The sequence below is a fragment of the Aethalodelphis obliquidens genome, unplaced genomic scaffold (genome assembly GCF_003676395.1).
Source record: "Aethalodelphis obliquidens isolate GAN/ISIS:26980383/991018 unplaced genomic scaffold, ASM367639v1 scaffold6, whole genome shotgun sequence".
Classification (NCBI taxonomy): Eukaryota; Metazoa; Chordata; class Mammalia; order Artiodactyla; family Delphinidae; genus Aethalodelphis; species Aethalodelphis obliquidens.
In genome coordinates this window covers 18,956,028-18,969,206 of record NW_020837950.1, presented here as the reverse complement: position 1 = coordinate 18,969,206, position 13,179 = coordinate 18,956,028, and positions in this window count along the sequence as shown.

Below are 13,179 nucleotides of genomic sequence, written 5' to 3'. Positions count from 1 at the left end.
TGTATTCACAGGTTCCAGGGTTTAAGGTACAAGCATTGTAGGGGAGTCATTATTCTACCTTCCACACCTGTCAGTACAATCATTTAATGATGCTTTATCCCTTGTTATGTAAATGTGTTAATAGTGTAAAAAAAACACAAAAAAGCTTATGCCTATGTTGTTGAAATTCAGACGTAATCATGATAATTGCCATGGTCATTTGACAAAAATATTATAATTTGATGTTCTATTTCATTTTTATTGAGATATAATTGACATATAACATTATATTAATTTCAGGTGCACAACTGCTAATTTGATATATGTGATGTTCTATTTCTGATGGAGTATATTTTAAAACAATGCAGAAAGAAATTGAAAGAAAGTCCATCTTAAGAAAAAATAAAACTGAGGACAAGTTCAAATTTTAAAGGACACTTTAACATATAATCCATATTCATGCATTGTAATTATTCAGGTCATTAATTCTTATTTTTATTGCATCTATCTCTACTGAAGATAGGTGGAAAGTATACAGTCTTGTATATATTCTTTTCTGAATGGAACGTTTTAACTTTCAGATTGAATGGATGTATAAATATGATAGTCAATATGAAAATATAAAATCTATGATTTATTTCATTTCTAATGTAATGTAAAATTAACAGAAAAAGATACTTAAAAACAGAGCTGAACATATAATACATATAATATATACTTATAATACATATGAATACATACTATATGTATAAATATATATGTGATTATATATACATATTTGTATGTTCATATACATATAACCACATATATATGTAACATATTTTACTATTCTCAATTTTTCTTTTTCTGCTTGTGTATGTGTATACATGTGTACTTTTGACTATATATAGTACAGAATTATAATATATTATATAGTACATTCAATTCTCTTTCCAATGCATCTTTTCCTGCTTGTGCATATTTGCATGTGATTTTTAATACTGGCAAATATTCAAAATACATAAACTGAAATAGAAAATAAATGATTTGTTTCAAATTATTAAAACCCTCAAAACAAATATACAGAATCTTCCAAGGCATTCATGGAATGCTTTAAAATCCAGAGAAAATGGAATAAGGATTAATCGTGAACTGTTCTGTAGAGGATAAGGATTTACTATGTGACTAGTTAGGAGTGCTTCAATTCAAGCAAAACATTAAATGATAGTGTCAAATCCTTATCCTTGAGCTTATTTATCATCAAATTTCTTTTCTTTGTAGTAGCATTATGGATGCATTAATAAAAGGATAAAGTACGTTTAATACTATAGGAAGAAAAAGTTAATGATCCTAAAAGATGATCATAGGTGCTTGTCATTGAGTATTTAAAATAATTTTTCTCACCTGGAAAGTTACAAAACTACTTCTAAAATATTATTGGATTTCAAATGAAAGGTAAATCCTTTCATTTCCCAAGAGCATTAAAGTGGGCAAACCCTCAAACCAGATTTAACTTTTACTGTCCTGTCTGTATGATGATTGAGATCACTTACTTTTTCAGATATTTTAAGATCAATGCAGACGGAGGCATTTATTTCTTCTGAAGACATTTGCCTGCATTGACAGTAACCTGTAGCAAGATGTGGTTATGGCCGTCTGGTCCAAATTCCTTTTTTTTTCCCTTTGAGCCAGGTTAAACTGAGAAACAGAATTTGTATGCGTTCTCACTCAGTGATTTCTTTTAGTCAAAAGTATAGTGCTTTTTTTTGGCGGTATGCGGGCCTCTCACTGTTGTGGCCTCTTCCGTTGCGGCGCACAGGCTCCGGACGCGCAGGCTCAGCAGCCACGGCGCACGGGCCCAGCCGCTCCGTGGCATGTGGGATCTTCCCGGACCGGGGCACAAACCTGTGTCCCCTGCATCGGCAGGCGGACTCAACTACTGCGCCACCAGGGAAGCCCGAACGTATAGTGCTTTTATTGAAACAACTAAGCTTATATTTTTACCACTTTATTGAGGTATAATTGATATACAAAACACTACGCATATTTAATATATGCAATTTGATGATTTTGGACATATGCATACAACAAGTAAGATATTACTTTATACTTATTAATAAATGATAATATATAATTAAGACAAACATTTAGCAAATATAAACACAAAGGTATCTCTTTTTTTAACTCTTTTCAGCTTATATGAATATTATTTCTAACACTGCCATTCTAATTTTTAAGAAAGAAACAATTAATCTTGAATGCTTACACTGTCATTTCATGTCTCTGAGCTTATGTACTAATCTATCTTTTCATAGGAAAACTACTTCTCAAGTTAAAACTGAAACAGTGAAATTGGTGTTTTATATTCCCATGGATTAGTCTTAGCCCTATTGGACCTAGAGCATATCAAGTACCATTGATCTCAGAACATCTATATTCCTAAAAGCCTTGCATTCCAAAGGATAACATGACATTTTTGAAAGAGTTAAATCCTGAAATAATCTATACTCTTATTTATTTTATGCATCTTTATTCATTTTATTGTCTTTGTTGTCATTTGTCTCTTTTCTCCTCACCTTGTCTCTTCCCTCCCTTCTTTTCTCCCTCCCTTCCTTCCTTCCTTCCTTCCTGTCTCTCTTTCTCCTTCAAGTTATCAAAGACTAAGAACATTTTAAATGTTTTTTTATAAATTTGACCCCAAAGCTAGTCAATCAGAATTTTGACTGTTATATATATATGCACATATTCTCTCTTTACTTTCTGAGTTCATTGTTATTTAAAGTAGGATTTCTTTGCACTAGATTTTATTATTGCAAGTAAAATGTCCTTTGGCAATCAAAAATTGTCTATGAGCTTTTGTTTGGCAGTTTGCTGAAGATCCCATCAAAACGTTTACTGGAGGGGACTAAACTTAGTTGCCGAAAAAGTACATCTCATGAATATCTAGTTTGATAAATTTTAGAAATACAGTGTAAATCTTACATTGTGATTAAAACGTCTTATATGGAAAACCTTATTTTTTAAATTTACTAATTCAATTAATTTACTAATTAATTAATTAGATTACCATTATTTCTAAAAACTGCAGTTATGAGAATGTAAATATGTGTTCATCTAAGTTGAATTATATTATAGCAAGTATCTTTTTATTTAGTTATTTTATTCATTTTATTTTTGGCTGTGTTGGGTCTTTGTTGCTGCGTGTGGGCTTTCTCTATTTGCGGCAAGCAGGGGCTACTCTTCATTGTGGTGTGCAGGCTTCTCATTGCAGTGGTTTCTCTTGTTGTGGAGCACAGGCTCTAGGTGCACAGGTTTCAGTAGTTGTGGCACGTGGGCTCAGTAGTTGTGGCCCACGGGCTCCACAGTGCAGACTCAGTAGTTGCGAAGCACAGGCTTAGTTGCTCTGCGGGCAAGTATCTTTTTTAAATGATCTTTTTGAACTTCAGAGAGTACTACAAGTCAATTGGAAACAGTTTACTCCACAAAGTTAAAAGTTAAAAAAAGACATACTGTTCTCTCTCTCTCTCTCTCTCTCTCTCTCTCATCCACTCTCTTGCCCTCTTTCCATGCCATCCACCTGTTCCAAGGGCCAGCAGTTCTGAAAGTTGAATTCTCTTTTAGCATAATATGTTTTATAATTACAAATAAACAAAACTCTGGCAAAAATTATAACATTTCATTTGACAAAACTCTCTCTCCTTTTATAAGTGTCTGGTAGGGAAAATGAATAATCAAATTACTTCTGAGTCCCACATGGACAGCTGAAGGAATTATGGTTTCCCAATGTGTTTCCAAAATATTTTGTCTAAGGTTATAGTGCCATTTTCTCTGAGATCTATTCTAGCTTTCCCAACTTTACGGGATTTTGGCTTCCATGTCTATGCTCTTACCTGAGATATGTTTCCTGCCAGAGTAGATAGGAATTATGTCAGCTTCCTCAAGAATTTCTCTGTCTAGATCAGAGTGGGTTACCAAAAATATTTTCTGAACAGATACATGGATAGACAATATGGGTTGGTCCATATCGTGGCTCAAACACCACACATTCCACAGTAAGTGATGCTCCATTTGATGACCAGAGAGGGCTAAGTGGGATGAGTAAGATTTTGCACAGTAGATCATTTTCTTTTTATTTGTGTAATATGATGACTATAATTATCTTATATGTCCTTCATGGGTCCAACCCTTTCGAATCAGCTGCTCTTTGAAGTTTCCCATCCTGACAGAACATGACTTGTGTTTGTATTCAAGCACTCTTGGACATAATAAATTGGCTACCTGATATATCTGGTGGAAAAATACCCACTAGGATTCTCCTTCTATGTGTCATTAGGAAGTAACCATCACTACCTTATCCAACACCCTTTTTGGAACTTGACACTTGGTTAATCCTTTTGCATTATGACAGATAGGAGTAATATCCTTCTTTTTACTATTATTAAGTAGTTTGAGTGAAGGGAAGAAAACTCTTCGGGCAAAGTAATTATGTTGATTTGCATGGTCATACTAAACAGAACTAATTACAGTTCAATTACATTTAATTCTCAAATAGAATTATCATTTAACTGTTTCAATAACCAATACCAGTTGAAATGTAAATGTGTGATTATGTTGACAAAAATGGATTAGGAGTTACTTTTCAGAAATCAAATGTGACTAAAAGATATGAGGATTACAGTATGGTTCAGGCTTCTGAGAGTTACTAACTATGATATTTGGACTTCAAAAAATTTAATGTCATGTAAATTGACCTTAAGGAAAGGGACTGACTTGAATTGTGAGGTATGCTAAATTTATCTACACTTGTTAAAATGAAGCTGTGTTGTTCATAAGTTCACTCAGTCTAGAAAATGGTCCTAAAAATGGCATTAAAAATTACCTGCAGTGAATTGTGACTGGTTCTCTATAGTCTCCCTGCCATTAAAAACTGTTAAATTGAACAAAATGTATGCTGCAACTGTTTTTAGGCATTGGACAAAAGGGAAATGTACATTATGAGCTCTGTATTTGGCCCATGTCTCTATCTGTAGATAATTTCCTGGCTGTGGCACAAGGAAGTACCCCACAGCAGTCCTGTTAGAGAAGAGAATGAGCTCAGAGACTGAGGCTGCTGATGGAAACTCTGGAGCATGGCACTAGAGAGAAGGAAGCAGGTCAGTGTTCAACTCCGATTGGGGATTTTCGGCAAGAACTTGGTTAAGGACTGGGCTGCACAGATTCAGGGTGAGACAATATAAAGTTTACCAGAAAGTAGTTCTTATAGACTTAAGAGTAGAATAGATTTACTAAAGATCAAGCAGTTCCTGGAGGTATTAGAATTTTTACCAAGTCAGAATGGAAGGACTTCATTAGTACCAAGGAATCTAGCCGGCACCTGAGAAGGATCAAACTTTGGAGGAATGTCCAAGTTCCAGAAAAAGGTCTACTCTAGTCCTAGTCTAAGAAATTCTAAAATCAAATCTAAACAGATTCACAGGGAAACAAGGGTTTTCACTCTGAGTACTGCCAAGTTAGAGGATTGGTAAATACCTTGGGCTTTCCACAAATCTACCTTAACAAAATATTAAAGCAAACTTACACAAGCTCAAGGTGGTAGCCAGAAATTGAACTGCCTCTTGAAAGGAATTTCAGTGCTTTTCTGAGGAAAATAAAAGAAACTAAGTCTCTGCAATGGATTAGTCACTACTAAAGCAATAAAAAACAATTTAAAAGTTATTTAAACCTAAACTGAATGAAAATCAAAAACAGAAAAAACAAATCTTCCAAAATGTCTATTTCTATTCCAATGATACCCAAAACCTGCAACTAAGTACAGATTAATGTTATGCTGGATTTTGGGTAGCATACAAAGATTTTTTATTTTGTTAGCTCCCATTATCTAACAGATATTTTACCATTGTCTGGAGATTTTTCATGGTAAAGTAAATCTAACAAAGTTTAAAATTTTAGCAGATATTTATTTTTTCTAAGTTCCCTGTTTCTGGTAACGCTTGAGGTACAGGTCAGTAACTAAACTTTGCATATGGAGTCATAAATGTAATGACAAACCTCTTAAAAACAATAATTGGAAATGATTTTTAATATTTATGAAATGAAAAAAATTAAACTGTTTAATAAAAATAGCAAACTACAGTCTTTCTAGATCACGACCTATAATAAATAAATAATAAATCAATGATGGGTTTAATGTTATTCTGATGTCTTTTCACTGAGTGGTTCACCATTAGGACATGGATTAAAATTTCTTTACTCTTTCAATCTCTGGAATCTGCTACTACTTCTGTTGTCTTTATATAACATGAATGGTCAGAGAAGACATATTCTCTTCATTACTTTACTGCATACTTAGAAGTTTCCTGAGAAAGAAGATTTCTGCTCCCTCCAGAATAAAAAGAAGACTATATTAAAGAAGTTCCTGACTTAAAAGGAACCTGATGTTTGAGTTCTCCAAAATATGTTCTTTTCAAATAGATGTTCAACCTATACGAAGACCTTTAGGGATGGAAAGCTCATTTCTTCATGAGAAAGCTTATTTTATCTTTGAACAACCCTGATTGTTACAAGTGAACTGGAATTAATTTTGTTGTTGTTGCTACAGTTGCTGCTCATCATTCTAACTCTTGTCAATTGTCTAACCATGATGGTGTTTATGTTCAGACATCACCTACAACATTGACTCTCTCATAATTAGCCCACTATCCATCTGCCCCTATCATCTCTAACTCTACTCTTACACCACATAAGAATGACTTTTTGTCTAATAAGGTGGTTCTTTATTTTTTTCTTCTATTGACCTCAGCTTTATCAAAGTTTAAAAATCATTTCTTTTCACTATTCTTACTACTATAGAGATTTTTTCCATATAATAGCAAGTCGTTTGGTCTGAATATAAGTTTAGGCAGAATTTTTCATTTTATGGTGAGAAATGCTATGAAAAAATTATATTTCTGAAAAGACTGTGATATACTAAATATTGTTTATAAGCATTTTAAGTTTTATTTTCTCTTTTTTTCTCATTCTCAAAACATATTTTGAACAACCGTGTCTCTGAAATTCAAGGCAACTATAATGAACAGGATAGATATGGTCTCTGCCTTTATAGAACGTACAGTTTGGTGGGAAAAGTAGACATTGAACAGAAAATCACATAATTGATTAATTACAATTGTGATTACCAATTATATAGGTATAGTAGAGGGAGATCTAGTCTGAAGGGTCACATATAAAAGTATCAATCACATATATAAAATATTGGAAAGCTTAAAAACATACAATTTCTCTGCAAAACTCTTCATAGAAAAGAATTTTGGTATCCAGTTGCATTAAATGAAGTTAGTAAAAAGAAGAGTTTTATTCGATTTTTAGCTTTTGCCTTTCTGAAACATAAAGTTTATGATAATGTAAATCTAAGCAAACACAACTGAGAGATACACTTCACTACATAGTCAAAATAGATGCATTAAAGTTTCTGTTTTGTATTGAGGCAATAGTGAGTAGTAAACAGATAGTAAATCAGATAACTTGTCTTTTCAGAGAAATAATAACAATAATAGAAAAGAAGAAAGTTAGCATATATGCCAGTATTATGTTAAGCTTGACCTCATTCTCCTTCTTTCTTTTTCTCTCTTCCCTTCTCACCATCCCTCTTTCTCTCTCCTTCTATCTCTTTATCTCTCTATAATCTCATTTAATTCAAACAATAACACAATATATAAGTAGCATAATTTCTCCTGTTTGACAAACTAAAACTTTGAGACTTTTAAGTAATTGGCTCAGAAAAAAAAAAAATTCAGTAAGTGGCACAGGCTGAAATTCAAATGTAATTCTCTCTGATAAAAATCTTGTACTCTTACATGATTGGTTGTGCTTTGACAAACATTTATTAAATGCTTACCTTGGACTACAGGTTATTTTAGGCAAGAGAGCAATAAAGATGTGTTTGATATGAGTCTTGACTGCGGGGCAGTATCCTAGATACACATAGTAGTAAAAGAGAGCAATAATTTCTTAAGAGAGGAAAAGCAGAAGTGCCAAATCACTAAGGGTTAGAGGGTTCAAAAGGTCTTCACAGAAGAGGCACCCTTAAGCTAAATCTTAAAAGTTGGAGTTTGCCCTGTAGAAAATAGCTGCATGTGAAAGGACATTGCAGGCAGGAGGAGTAACACATAAAGTAAAATTAAGGACTCAAAAGGAGACTTATATAACTGAAGAATGGTATGTATTATTAGAACATTTTTCTGAAAAAAAATTATATATAGGGAGCTAGAGAGCCAGTGTCTTTGCAAATAATGGCAGAGTTTTAATTAATAATTGGTTGTTGATTCTCAATATGAGAAAGAATTTACTATATTCTTAATTTTTATTTTAAATATTAAAGAAGTCTGCTGTCTTAATTTCTTTCTTAATATGCAATTTATCTAAACCTCAATTTGGAAAAAGTCTCTCAGTTGGGTAGGAATGTACATCTGTTTTGTGGAAAGAGTAATAGATGACTCAAAGCAATCGATTACACAAATTGTTTGCAGTTTCAGGTTTGCTTTTTCTATGTATTTATTAAATGGCTTTGAGAGAATTTGTTTGACATGAAATCAAAAGAGGTTTGTGGAAATTGTATTATCTATTTCATGACAATGCATAATGAGCTACAGAATGAAGGATTAGTTACCTCTGTCACTGAATAGTTATAGGGAATGTAAGTTTATTTTGTTGTCAGCAAAACACATCAACTTAGGTGTTCTTTGCATATTTTGACATTCCAAAAGTGTTTTTCTTTTGCAGTAGATAACATCTAAATGCTTTATCAAAAGCCAAGATTACTCTTCATCTTTCCAGTTTGGCATGTATTTCTATTCAAGAATATTTTTATGTATACCAAAAGCCTGTTTGAGCAATTGCAATTATCATTTACTCCTCCTTGTGCCCTCATCCATACTTAAATCATCAACCCTTGTTAGTGAGCCAGTTATTTCCAAAGGGAGTGTTATTCTCCTCTTTCTAAAGATGGAAATAACAGGAATGATTAAATGCTACATGGTAAATGTGAGATCACAATTCAATGTTGCAATGGATTGAAATGTGTCGTCCCCCACCCCCCAAAAAAATTCCTATGTTAAAACTCTAGTTCCCCATGTGATTGTATTTGAACACAGGGACTTTAATGAAGTATTAAGGTTAAATGAGGTCATAAGCCTGAGCCTCTAATCTGATAAGAGAACTGTCCTTACAAGAAGAGAAAGAGACAGGAGAAGTGTTTTTCTTCCTGTGCACAGAGGAAAGACCATGTGAGGACACAGTGAGAAGGCAGCCATTTGCAAGCTAGGCAGAGAGATCTCACCAGGAACAGAATCAGCCGCCACCTTGATCTTGGACTTCGAGCCTCCAGAACTGTGAGAATAAATTCCTGTTCTTTAATCCACCCAGTCAGTGGTATTCTAGTATGGCAGCCCTAGGAGAGTAATTCAAATTGTTACTAGGCATTTTTTTTTTTATTGGAGTATAATTGCTTTACAATGTTCTGTTAGTTTCTGCTATACAATGAAGTGAATCAGCTGTATGTATACCTATATCCCCTCCCTCTTGGACCTCCCTCCCATTCCCCGCCCCCATCCCACCCATTTACGTTGTCACAGAGAGGCATTTTCTAAGATACAGGAATAAGAAAAACTTAACCTCCCACAATTTAGGAGCTTCAGTGGAAGTACCTCTGGCAGCATTTGCAGATGGGTTTATAACACATAGAATCTGTAAAGTGGGTTTAACTCTACAGAATTTGTCTTTGTGTAGTTTCAACAAAATATAGAGTTGTGCCACTCCAGACTGACCTCTGGTGTTCACCCTCTGAAGCTAAGATACATTAGCCTCTCGCCAATGAATCACCAGCAAATAAGTCCTAGGTGCAACTTATACAACTGTTTTCCTGTTCAAGTTGTCAAAGATCTGGAAAATGGATTAACAATTTTATAATGTTAAAAAAATGCTACCATATATAAGATATCAAATCATATCTACAATTATTAGTTTGACAGATTATTTAGCATAATTGATTGGAAAAATATAGTCAAATACTTGATTTCCACTTTCAATTTGTCTTTGAGAAAGTGATTCAGTAAAAGTTTTTTTATCAAAAAATTAAAGAAAATAACAATCACTACCTGGATTTTGTGATGATTAAATAAGAAAACTACATAAAGCACATATTAAGTATCTGATACATAATAAGAGGTCCATCAATGCTTAATATGAACCATTAAGAGAAATGTACTGCAATATACATTTTGAGGTGTGTAGGGACACATCATTATGTTTTCTTCTATTATGATTATACGTCTCTAGTTCTATGCGTTATTCTTTTATAAGAAAAATTCTAATTAATTCAAATTTCCTTAATGTCAATTTCTTATTCACCTTATTCAAATATGACATTAAGTAAAGCACCCCTCTGGAAAATAAATGATTGGTACATTTAGAAAAAAAATGAAAACACTAAAATCCTGAGGAATATTTACTTGGTTTAAATGTGCCATTAAAAAATACCACAGCATTGAATCTTATCTTGACGAACTCTATAACCAATAATCATAGTTCCTGAGATAATATTATTAAACATAATTATTTTCATATTAAATTAAAATCATGGACTCAAAGATTGTGGATGATTAAAATTATAAACAAATAATTCTATTAGTATGGCATTGATGAATTTTTCTCCCCATAGGGAGTGTTAATAACTACAGCCATAAGAGCCTTAAAATATTTAATACTTTATCTCATTTTGTTCTTCAGTCAAATTTATTTCCACTTAAAAAGTGAAGGATCCAAATCTAAGAGAGTGAAAGTTGCTATTATTAATAGATTAAACCGAGGTATGTTAAATTTTTAAGAGTTTCTTTGAGCAAAAATTGATTCGAATGGAGCAGCATCCAATCTAGCAAATAGAAAGGGGGTTTGTGGAGCTCCTCCAAAATGAAAGACTTTGATAGGCAGAAGGGAGCAGGAACAAGTTACACTAAGCAAACAAATGCGTCAGTGATTGCAAAGTTAGTTTCCTTTAGGGTATGGCAGGAGTCTGTCAGGCAGATTACTTAACTAGTGCTGATCAGACAGCTGATTGACTGGTTTAAGATTTCATTTCTGAGAGAGCCAAAACTGTAGTTCAGTCTTGGTCTGGTGACCTGGGCTTAGCACAAGCCAATCCATTTTGGGCCTGTTGTCTTGTTTTTGATACTGTCAAGGTTGAGAGAATTTTGGACTATCTCATCCCAATATCCATGCTCTTTTTACAGCTGCTACAAATTTAGATTTAATAAATTGTTTTTCACACACAATTCTTTTTCAATATGTGTTTTTTTTATTATTTTGATTCCATTTATTATAACTGACATTGAATTGCCTGTAAACAGTTTCAATTGATAATATATCTGAAATGGAAGCAAAATATAGTGATGTTAGCTCTTAGGAAAGTGACTGCAAAATTCTAGTGTATTAATAACATCATTTATAATACATGAGTCTTTAAAAATATAAAATAAATTATAACTGAGAAATCTTATTTTTAAGAGAATGAGTCTGGGTAAAAAAATACTGTTAGTGTCTGCAGCTCAGATAAAGTTAATATTTCTAGCATCTGGAATTACATGTTATATCTAAGTATAAGTGAACCTTAGCTGAGATTATGGAAGAAAACTAGAATTGTAAAGAAAACTCAGAGCCATTAATTTACTAAAGATAAAAAAGAATTTTTAGCACAAATTTTCTTCTGTTCAGATGATTATTTAAATACAATGTCAAAGATTTCAGATTTTACAAACTCAGATAATTAAAGTAGGTGACGCTGACACCATTAGACTGGGTTCTTAAGAGATTAGATATTAAAGTATTCCAAGAGATTCTCTTGTTTTAATCAATGGAAGACCATGCAAAAGGTGAATTAAGTATGGTATTATTTTACTTAGTTTACATGTGATTAACCTTTAAAGATAAGAAGATACAGGTTCAAGTATTTGCTTTCAAATTAACGAGCATTCATTTTTAAATCAAAGGAAGTTCTTTTTTAGGAATATGAATGGAATATTTATTTCATAAAAATTTCTTCTGAGGCTTTTATAACCACCACCCCAAAAATAGATCCTAAAAATATACAAAAATAAATGAAAATACATGAAATCGTGGATTAGATGAACAATTTCAGGATTTCTATAGGATGGCCACATACAATACCAGACACACAGTTACATTTGAATTTCAGACAAACAATAGATACTTGTTTAGTATAAGTTACAAGCTAAATGGTATTCCCCCCAAAATCATGCACTGAAGTGCTAAACCCCAGTACATCCTAATGTGACTATATTTGGAGATAAGGCCTATAAAAAGATAATTAAGTTAAAATGAGGTCATTAGGATGGGCCAATATGACTGGTGTCCTTACAAGAAAAGGGAATTAGGACATAGACATGTATAGAAGGAAAACCATGTACAAACACAGGGAGAAGATGGCCACCTACACGCTAAGGAAAAGGGACCTCAGAAGAAACCGGTCCTGCCAACCAAAGCCTTGTCTTAGACCTCTGGCTCCTGAACTGTGAGAAAATAAATTTCTGTTGTTTAAGCCACACAGTCTGTGGTATTTTGTTTTGGAAGTCCTTACAAATGAATGCAGTATATTTTATTTACTAAATTGGCAATCCTAATTACGAAAAGTTGTAATTGAATATAGTGAAGGCAATACTTGCAAAGAACCAGATAAGCACCTTAGCTTTTAATTTATTGTCATTAACATTCATGCTTGTAATCTTTTCTCCAGATTCTAATCTCCCTTTCATGAAGGGGAGAACTCAAGTGTTTTATATTTACTTATATTTTGTATTTACATTTACTTTAAAAAAATTCCATGGACAGAATTCAACTGAATTCCTATGTTCAATACTTAAATATAGTTCCGTACTCTCTGAATGTAAGATACAACTTTTTAGGACCTTTCTAACCTCAAAGTTCTGGGATTTTATGATATGGACCTGAAGGGAAAAAAATGTCCACTTTATTCATTTATTTGTTACACTGTTTCTTATTCTTTTAAATTCAATCTTTTCCTGTTCATAATAGACTGTAGTTTTTGAAGGAAACTTGTAATATGGAGAACAGAAGAAAGTAGAAAATAAAAATTATTGTTAATTCCACCACCTCAAAATAAGAATTTTAACATGTTTTTGATCATTTGCTTCA